Source organism: Saccostrea cucullata, unplaced genomic scaffold (assembly GCF_032062105.1).
Source record: "Saccostrea cucullata isolate Sc308-1 unplaced genomic scaffold, CSIRO_AGI_Scuc_v1 ctg3708, whole genome shotgun sequence".
In the NCBI taxonomy this organism is placed as follows: domain Eukaryota; kingdom Metazoa; phylum Mollusca; class Bivalvia; order Ostreida; family Ostreidae; genus Saccostrea; species Saccostrea cuccullata.
In genome coordinates, this window is record NW_026932535.1 from 41,646 (window position 1) to 49,746 (window position 8,101).

Sequence of the window (8,101 nt, forward strand, 5' to 3'; positions counted from 1 at the left end):
AAATTTTTCATCTGAATAAAGTAAAGATTAGCAGAGACAAATTGTCATGGATGACATTTAAAGAAATGTCTTTATTACCAGTAAATGTACGGTATAAGTGCTCGGTCATATCATGTGATTCCTGTATAAGGGGTTCTTAAGGGATATTTTAATATCTTATTTCTCAAACATTTTATTGGAGAAATATAATGTTGTTAGTTTTTGGCAAGAAGATGATCATGAACACAATCAGAATGTTATTTGTAAGAATGAGATAACAATAACATTACATGGAAGCATTCAACCTATTCGTATTTACTAAACATATTTAGTGTAACTGCATGCACTTGAATTGCATTGTAACAGAAAATTTTAAAATATTCAATAAATAATCTTGATTTAATTCAATTGGGTTCAGTTACAAGCTTAAGATACATGTATACTGGAACGCAGCAACCGCTAAATCAAGTACAACGCTAAATGTCTTGCACATATACACATAAAGAAGAAAATGAAGAAATCTGCTATATCAAATCTACGCTAACTTATTCAAAAATCAATTTCCGCCAAATATCAGAATCAGAAAATTTTATTTTGAGTCGGATTATTATAACAGAAACATAAGCTCTGTAGAGCTTTTGACCGACATATTGTACACGCTAAATATAATAAATTTACAATATAAAGGGTGTTTCACAAGTTAGGCAAAGTTGTCTGGTATTTATACACAGAGGTACCTTAGTGAAAATCTTGTGTGTGAAAGTGTCATCCTTTGCTTCTTCCGAATTAATCCTCTTCCTCTCTGCTGCTACATTCTTGTAGTCATTACTTATATGCTTGTAGGTAGGTGTCAATGACCAGAGACACATCCTGTGCTACAAAAATACTTTCATTTTCAGCAATGTACATGTATTTTTACATGAAGTAATCAGTGGTCATCTCACCATGGTTTTACATAGAAATTGTACTCACTCAGTAGGGGGTGACAACTGCAATTAAAAATGTCATGGACAACAGATTTCCTCCTACTACGTCAAACTCAAATGGACTTCTGACTATTGTTTAACCTGAAATGAGAAAAGTTTGTGCATGTTTCTGCAAAACATTCATAGATGGAATACATGTCATTTAGATTCATATAGTACATATTGTGAAACACTTATTTTGTGGAGGATTATTTTTTTGTTGTTTTTCATGGTATGAGGAGACTCAAGGATTCATCTTCCCCAAAAATGTAAAATTTCAAAGTATACAACAAAATGAAAATAGCATTGTATTGACAATGAAATTTAATGTCCATGAACCAAGACCATTTGTTTATCATGGAATTTGATCCACACCTTATAAGTATGTGATTTTACAGTAATTCTAAGTTGTGTAATGTAAGTACCGTTTCCAGCTGCAGCATCACAGACACTGATTGAAAGTCATATCCATCAGTCCTTTCTCCAGACCATAGTGAGGGAACACCAAATAAAATCGTTTCAAGCATTTGTTTATATTCTTCAATTCCTGCAAAATTTAATAAAGAGCAATTTAAATTTATTTGACTCTGTGTTATCATGGATTTTGTAAAGGAATATTTTTAAAGTATTATTATATTAAGTGAAATGATATAGACATTTTTTTTAAAAATTGTATTTCTAATAGAAATAAAGAAAGTAGTTTACCATTGAGATGAAAGGTCAATATAAGGCAGTCCATATGAGGTGATGATCTGAATATGGTACTGAAAATGAGTTTGATGGAAGTTGAGGATTTGAAGTTTTAATTAAATCCAGTGTCCTGCCATGAAAATGAGTTGGTTGTTTCATGATATTAAGAAGGTTGTGTTGTCTTAAAAGAGCTTGGAAGGACGGTGTATTTGCATCAATGTTGAAATCTCCTAGTAGCAGTACATTTTGAGTTGCTGGTTGAATGCACTGAAGCAGAGCAGAAAAATCATGCTGGAATTGTGAATACAATTCTGATGGGGGATGATAAACAGCTACAATAGTACTAGAAATTCCCTTGGTAGACATATCAATAGCAAGAGCTTGACAACTGTCTGTGCTTGGAACGTCATGAAAATTTACATCTGTGATGTTCTCTGAAATGTAAATTCCCAGTCCGTGTTTTGTGTCCTTGATAAAAAGTTTATAGCCTTTAATTGCACAACAGTTTTCCACCTTTGAAATATGGGTCTCTGACATGCAAAGTACCTGAAGTCTGTAAATTGCTTGATCTCTTCTTAAATCTGCAGAGTGTTTTACAAGTGATCTTATGTTTAAGTGTCCAATACTTGTATGCAAAGGAGGGAGCTCAGTAATTGGGTGTTTCCATGTAAGAGAGGACTCTATTCTCATTCTTTCCATTTCATCAGCTGCATGTTGATTAACTTTTATATCTGCACTAGAGAAGTTAACAATTTTAATTCCCTTTCGTGAAGTTGCTCTGCTCAGCATTGTGTATGCTAAACCTTGGGGAGGTGATAATTTCTTAGGTTTTGTGAAGTCTGCAACCATATACTGGTAAGTACTACCTTGTGACTTGTGTGCAGTGAGTCCATAAGCCAACACTAAGGGAAACATTTGTCTTTCAACTGGTACTGGGCAATGTGATCCTAGAAGAAACCTCACAGTTATTGCTTCAATTGGGACTGTATGTCTCAAGTGCAGTGGTGAATTTTTTTTTTTTGGACTGACCAACAATACAATTGTCAAATTCTAAATAAATTTTTCCACTTAAGGATGGATTCTTGTCAGCATTTTACGTCGTCAATGGGTCTCCATAGATTATGGAAGTCGTAAAATGCAAATTACATATTTGATGAATCTGAATAAAAAATTATTGTTTTATTTATTAGTTTATGTATTGTTGAGCCTATTTCTATTAAAGAAATTAAGTTGTTCGTGATTTTTTCTTTGATTTGCGACAATTGCCATAAAATGCGCAGTTCCGTAGTTTCTTTGATTTGCGACAATTGCCATAAAATGCGCAGTTCCGTAGCGAATGTCAACATGTCCAGGTCGCTTCCCGTAGATAACCCCGAGAGGATTGTTTTGAAAAATATACAAGCCGTAAACATTATTGAAGCATTGTAGAAGCCCAGGGATGATTAAAACAATTTTAAGTCACCCATTTCTTTATGCCCGGGACACCCGATCAACCAAAGGAAACTTGAACTGTTGAAGGTCACAAACATGCGAGATTGCAGACCCACGTTGCCTCGATCGCCTGATGTCATGTCGGGTCACTGTGCAGTGAGATTGTACATGTAAGTTAGTTATGTATTTCTGACAATTTAATTTATAACTTTGAAATTGAATTACGTGGTTTTTACTAATAAATGGGAATTTGCAAGGATATTAGATTGATGTATTTCGTATATGATGTTCCCGCGACTGGTCAACATTTGAGGATTAAAATTTATCATTTCCGTGTGTTCGTCAGTTTTATGAATAATAATTATTCACAAAAATAGCATTTTTTTTATATGATTACATCAAGTTATATTACTAACTAGCCTTATTTGTTAAAGAGACAGCAATCATCAAGTTGTTAGAAAAGTAAGGCGTTCCGTTGGGGGACAAATCAAAGTGAAAAATGAGAATATATTGTGTGAAAAAAATCAATAACATTGAGACAAACAGTTGTCTAATTTACGGAGCAAAATGAAACACAATGGTCCAGAAATTATTTATATTATTGTATTTTTTCTGTGTTTTTAGGTTTAAAATGTTTTTTTTTATTTTTATAGTACAAATTTAAATTAGACATTATACACTGTTATACAATTTGGAGTATAAAATAAAATATATTTATTAAAAAACTTCATTCATTTTTTAATAAATCAATAAATGAAATACAGATAAGATTGAATTTTTAATCTTATAACCAATTTTTGTTCATTTAAAAGCAATTGTCTGAGAACTGTTCTTGTTTAATTCTTAGGAGCAAACAGCCCTACAGTACTTAATTTACCCAGGAGTAGACTACCGGTACTTGTAGTTGAAGATAGACTGAAGGCCAGACTTAGGCAGGATGATTGAACAAAATCTTATTGCAGATGGACTACTGAGGTACATAATTATAAGAAATATGAACACAACTGTATCTAAGTATTATATAAATAGTGCATTTTTTTGAGGGCTACAATCCAAATTGACACCCTGAGGAAAACCATTGTCAACTGATACAAGGGATGTCAATTTTAAATATTACTGACTGAGTTCAAGGGCAACATGCGTTTTATCAGACCCAAGATCCAAAGTGTCTGCCTAAGACAGATAGGCCAAAGGCAGACAATTTGGTTTGAGGATCGACAAAATTTATTTGCTTGAGAACACAGTCAGTAAATGTTTTGTGATACCTTTCATTTTAATATTTCTTTAGATGTATATGTATCTTGTACTGTCTTGAACTTCACGTCCGTCACTGCTAAACATCAACAAATGCAAATTAGATTAAGCTCCACCAATTGTGTGATGTACATGTAAGCGGTCCAACATTTCATCGACCGGTCCAACATCTCACTCAGTGGTTTAATTAATATCAATTGTTTTATGCCCGCTCAGCAAAACATTAGAAATGTTAGACTTTTTCGTATATTTTTGTATAGGAACAAATTTTTAAAAGTATAACAATAAGGATTGTTAGATGCATCTAAACTAATCAGATTTTAGTATTTAACTTGAAAGTATAATACATTGTGTAACATGTAATGCAGCATTTTACTGCTATGTATCATATATTTAATCCTTTTTTTATAATTGTAGGCAAAAAAATTGGACTCTCAGGAGGTGAACAGATGTTCAGCAAGAAATTCGCACATCAAGTGAGTGATGAACTAAAAAGATTTTCTCATTTTTCAGCAAGTTAAGATTTTTCCTCAAAGTCATTAAAAATCATATCTGAGAAGCATTTAAACAAATAATATCAGATTAATATTCAAAAAAGAAAAGGTTCATAATTCACCAAACTAAAATGTTATCAAGTTATTGTTGTTTTTGATGATTTCAGATGCTGTAAATTACACTGATATCCCCCCCCCCCCCCCCCCCCCCCAAAAAAAAAAAAGAACAGAGAGACCAATCAGTAACAGCTTGAGACTTGGTGCACATAACCTTGCCACAGAAAAGGGGATTTGCCTATAAACACTCCCTAATGAAAGATTTTGTAAATTATTTGTTACACAGGAGAGATTTAAGATGTATTTCGTTTTTATTTAGCTACCAAAAATACAATAATTTGAAAGGAAGTTGCTGTATTTTTTTCTTGAAAGGAAAAGTATCAAATTTGTCTCATATACCTTTGATAGTCAATGTACAGAAATACTGAAAATAACACTTATTTATTAAGAAATTCCATATATTTAGAAATCATTGTAATACATATTTATTGTGTATTATTGTGTAAATTATATTATTGTGTGATTTATGTAAAGCCTCAAAATCTAGATGCAGTGTATTGTATAAAATTATATGAACAATTGGTGATTCTTATACTAGTATGTTGCACCCTTGACAATTATTGTAATTGTGTTGGTGCTGATAAATATTTATATACATGTCATATATTAGTTCATGTACAAAACATATTAAGATTCTATAATATAACATAAAGTTTTGGCCTTTAACTCGGCTAAAATATACATGTATTTTGTTCGCGAACCTTTACTTTTTTTGTAAATAATGAAACCAGTATATTTTATAACAGAGGAAATTCGGATTGAATTTTTAAAAGTTTTTTGGAAACATGGCAATAATTTCACCAATCATTTCCAAAATACATCATATCACATTTTAGAGAAAATGTATTATCTAACCGCCTGTCCTGTCCCTTAAATTATTAGCCTATATGATATATTGAAAGCATTTTCTTTTTTCAATGATAATTTTTAAAATGAGGAAATTCGAGCTAACCTGGCAATTTAATAAATATGAATACCCCTTTATTTTTTTGTTGTAAATGATTCATTCAACATCTATCTTTCCTATGGTTGTAAAAATATTTTTTTTCTGAATATATGATTTAAGTAAAAATATTAAATGAAAAAGAATGATTGTCAAAGACTAAAATATCACTTTATAAAGAGTACAAAGGAAATTCGGAATAAATATTTTGTGTCATTTGTGATCAAAAGATTGTTATTTTTTTACTTTAGTACATTGCTTTAACATAAAACTTAAGACCTAGATTGTTTTTTCATATCTAAACATCTCCATTTTTCCAAAACATCAATTTTAAAATACCACATTGGATTTTCTCAATTCCACAGGAGGAAAAAATCTATATTTAGCATCAACTTTTCAAATGACCTTCAAGCAAAATCAAGGATGATGACCCCACACCTTTTTCTTGTCATTTAATTGTGCATATCTTGAAATGTTTCCATGCATAATTGCAGTATTTTCTGAATATATAAAGTAGGAAAAGAATCCAGAATGTATTTTATAAAATTGTCAAACCTAACTTATTCGTAGGAATAAAATGACAGAGGAAATTCGAAATAAATATTTTAAATATTATTTGTACAAACGATCATAAAATGAAATGTATAAATGGAAGAATTGAATGTACATGTATATATGTGTCACATTAACACCAAATTGCCTGTTTTGGGGGGTTAAGAATCTTCCTTATAGATTTGAACACCACTCTGTAAAATGGAAGATTTCAGAAACTGTTGAGTAAATTCGAGCTAAATTTGTTCTATAATTAGCATGAATACCATATCTTTTCTACCTTGTAAATTAATTTTCAACATTTGAATACTCATCTGACAAAAACCTAAATATTTGACATTATATGATCAATTGTAAAAATTGAGATGAAATTTCATGTAAATTTATGAAAACTGAGAAATTTAAAAGAAATTATCGAGGAAATTCGGATTAAATGTTTTTATTGAATATCGAGGATTTCATGTTTTTTTCCCACCATCTCAATTCATGTTAGTTAGTGATCAAAAATATGTTAAATAACTTTAATTTTACTGAGCAAGATATTTTTTCTGTAAGCAAAATTTATTCCTATGTGTAAATTTCAGAATTTCTCTGTGTAAAAGTACTATCTATAGGTCTGACTTTCAAATGACCTTGACTGAAAATCAAGGCTGATTACACCTGTTTGTTTGGATGTTAAATAAGTGTACACAGTCTGAATATTGAGTATTCAGAAAATCAAGATTCTGCAATTATAAGAAATATGAGAAGAATCCATCCTTAATGGATTATTTTCTGGTATGTGAAATTCTGCAACTCTTCCAATTACACCATTTACAAGGTGATCAGCAGTGTCATAATTTTTAGTAAGCATTAAGCGTGCTCCTTTGGCAAATGTGAGAGAGGAAGGTAAGCCTCCTGTCTGATAAATATTGTTTGACATCACAACTACTTCTTGTGTATTGGTGTGTAAATCACGTTTAGAGTCTTTCGCAGTCACTGTAATGTGTGGCAGAGGGAGGAAGTTTAATTTTTCATGATTATATTTTGAAACTTGTTCATTGGTCATAAATAAATGAACAGCATCTGGCGGAAATTGTGAAGAGTCTGTTTTTTCCAATTCCTGTAGGGACTGTATATCTTCTGCTGTAGTATGTCCTGTACGAACTCTGGATAATATTTCTGCAAAGAGAGGGTCACCTTTCTGCCTAACTATTTCTGTGAGTTCATGGAACTGAAACAAGTCTTGCCAAAGTGATCCTGCTAAAGCAGCGTAGGAACTTTTTGATGGATGTCTGAACACAGGGCAGTCTCCAACAGGATTAAGCTGCATGAGATCACCCACAGCTAAAATAGAAATACCCCCAAAAGGTACACTTGACTGCGGATTCTGGAATATGCTTTGCAGTGCAAGATCTAAATGTTGCAAAGAAGTTCCCCCAAACATGGAAATTTCATCAGCAATGATGACTTTCAAATTTTGATACTTACATCGGAGAGTATTGAGTTTCTCAGCACTTATTTTCTTGTACTGAAATGACTTTGACTTCTCACGAACTGGTAATGAGAATGCAGAATGAAGTGTTGTACCATTGATATTTGAGGCAGCTTTACCTGTGGATGCAGTCATGAGAACAGTTGGTTTTTCAGGATCATGTCCTGGTTCACGTAGTGCTCTAACAAGTCCTTCATATATG

General features: G+C 31.9%; 2 long non-coding RNA genes across 2 annotated transcripts; one reads left to right on the forward strand and one right to left on the reverse strand.

The window, feature by feature from the left end:
• Nucleotides 1-722: 722 nt before the first annotated feature.
• LOC134235359 (uncharacterized) lies at nt 723-1,464 on the reverse strand. The gene is made up of 3 exons (XR_009985392.1): nt 1,370-1,464; nt 952-1,046; nt 723-854 (listed from the first exon to the last, which is right to left on the reverse strand). It is a non-coding gene; the product is annotated as an uncharacterized LOC134235359 (long non-coding RNA).
• Nucleotides 1,465-2,973: 1,509 nt separating this feature from the next.
• LOC134235360 (uncharacterized) lies at nt 2,974-6,448 on the forward strand. The gene is made up of 4 exons (XR_009985393.1): nt 2,974-3,235; nt 3,913-4,040; nt 4,737-4,795; nt 4,981-6,448. It is a non-coding gene; the product is annotated as an uncharacterized LOC134235360 (long non-coding RNA).
• Nucleotides 6,449-8,101: the final 1,653 nt, after the last annotated feature.